This window comes from Brassica oleracea, chromosome C5, assembly GCF_000695525.1.
Source record: "Brassica oleracea var. oleracea cultivar TO1000 chromosome C5, BOL, whole genome shotgun sequence".
Classification (NCBI taxonomy): domain Eukaryota; kingdom Viridiplantae; phylum Streptophyta; class Magnoliopsida; order Brassicales; family Brassicaceae; genus Brassica; species Brassica oleracea.
Genome location: NC_027752.1, coordinates 9,136,000 through 9,138,252, shown reverse-complemented (window position 1 = coordinate 9,138,252; position 2,253 = coordinate 9,136,000). Strand labels below are relative to the sequence as shown.

The following is a 2,253-nucleotide window of genomic DNA, read 5'->3' as shown; positions in this document are numbered from 1 at the left end:
CGATGGCCTTAGCAAATCAAATACTGATGTTACAAATGATCCACCAATATGCCTCCGCTTTGCTTCGTTGTCTTTTAGATGAGGATATGTCTGCCTCTGCATGTTTCAGCCTCGAAATTCTCTCTAGGTCAGCCTCTCTGTTTTCAGCTCTGCCACTTCTTTGGCTTTGTTTTCGAGCTCTATATCGCAAGCTTCAATGATATGGTAAAAGTGAGTTGAGTTGGTTAAGAAAAGAGAAGGAGATAGTGGAGTTGATTATAAGTGTTAGGGATTGGTTAATTTCTTTTCATACTCCATTTATTCTCAGGAAAATATAAAATTTGAGGCTAGCAAAATACCTTGTATGATCAACATGAAAGAGATCCTACTGTCTCAGCCCCAGCTGCTGACTGCAACAAAACAAAGGCGAACCACATACTGTCTTATGTTAGATACTTAAGTTTTAGTTTAGAATATAAGGAAAGAGTAAACTGTTTAACCACATACTACCTTTTTCTACAGGAAGAACTTTTTTCAATGCAAACGTTTCCGCAGCCGTTGGATCTGAATAGATGTAAATCGTTTGAGAGCTTCGCCCACATCTCTGACGTCAGATATGCTGCTCAGAAGAGAAGAAAGGTATTTCTGAAAATCAGGGGCATACTGAAACGGACAATGATCCAATGGTTTAAAGGCGATCATCCAATCGATTATATATAGAAAAGGGAGAGAGGGAGGAAAGTGAATGCGGTAGTGAAATTGTGAGGTTATTCACATTAATGAAGCAGTAATAGATGGAAGACAAAATAGGACGTGGAAGATAGATCGGATTTTTAACCGGTGTCTTTAGGTTTTGCCGGCTGAAGGAAGATAACGGAGACGAAAGGTAACTTGACAATGATGCTGACATGGCAACTTGTGATAGGTTGATTTAATTTGAATACGTGCACAGTCTAATTGAAACTCTTATTCTCCTTTTAGTATTGTGATATAGCTCACTAGGTTTATGTTCTAACTATATGTACATAGAAACTTCTGCACGTTTCTTATTATGTCTCAATTACAATTCTCCAATTATACGAATACATGGGGGTTATATTGTGCCAAAGTTTTTATGTTTATGTTCTATTTACATTTACCAATCTTAGGCTACCAAAATAAGGGGTTATAGTATGCCAAACTTTTTAATGGAGTGTTGTAATTATATGTACCAATCTTTCTCTTTATAAATGCACATATATTTCTCACCGTGCAAAATGTTTTGGGTTTATATATACTATATTGTATATTAAATTAAATATGACATATATTATACTGTATATTTTCTGAGATATTTATTATATTTGAGGAACAAAATATTTCGAAGTTATTGTGTTTCTAAATGCAAAAGAACTTATCAATATTAACGAATATTTTGTTAGCATTAGTTAGATTATTTTTGGAGTAATAACGTGATGAAAAAGTTCAATAAAGGAGAATATGAATCTAATTAATTGTGACTTTGTAGACTTATCTCGAGAATCACTTAATTCTAATTAATAGGTTCTAAATCAACCTTCAAGCTTTTATATATACCTTGGACAGGGATATGATTATATCAGAGATATGATTATATCAGAGATATGATTATATTAAGGTAATATTCTCGATTTTACGCTGTTATTATTATATACTAGGGGTTGGCCCGTCCTACAGGCGGATGAGTTTACACTAAAACTATTTTATGTTTAAGTGCATTGTATTTTAATTTTATAAAATATTTAAAATTTTAATTTATATTGAAAATAATAAATATTATCTCTTTTTATTCTAAAATTATATTTTAAACTTTGTTAAATTTTGTTGGTTTTAGGTGAAAAATCACTAAAATTGTTTTGTTAAAGAACACAAAATTATTAAATCAGAAAATTAAAGAAAATGTAATGATTTATATTTCTATTTGATTTCTGTTTCAATTTGATATATTTGAAAAAAAATTAAAGTAAGAATAACTAATATTTCTCTTATTTCTAAGAGTATCAGATTTTAATATTATTACAATAACTAATTTCTCACGATAATAAATTAATACACCTACTTCCAAACTAGATCAATTGAAAATCAAATGTAATGTGATAAAATGATAAAAATTTCTAATTTAAAGTAATATATAAATAGTTTCAATATTGTCTTAGTATGTATTATGTAACAACAAATGATGTTTTATAATATATATTTGTTTCATTTTATATTAGATTTTTAATTTCTATTAAAAATTTCTTGTACTTTTTAATA

General features: G+C 29.5%; 1 long non-coding RNA gene across 1 annotated transcript; it reads right to left on the bottom strand.

Annotated features, from left to right (window-relative positions):
• Positions 1 to 1,026, bottom strand: LOC106292936. Its single transcript, XR_001260289.1, has 3 exons — positions 490 to 1,026; positions 339 to 389; positions 1 to 191 (listed from the first exon to the last, which is right to left on the bottom strand). It is a non-coding gene; the product is annotated as an uncharacterized LOC106292936 (long non-coding RNA).
• Between the last annotated feature and the right edge of the window lie 1,227 nt (positions 1,027 to 2,253).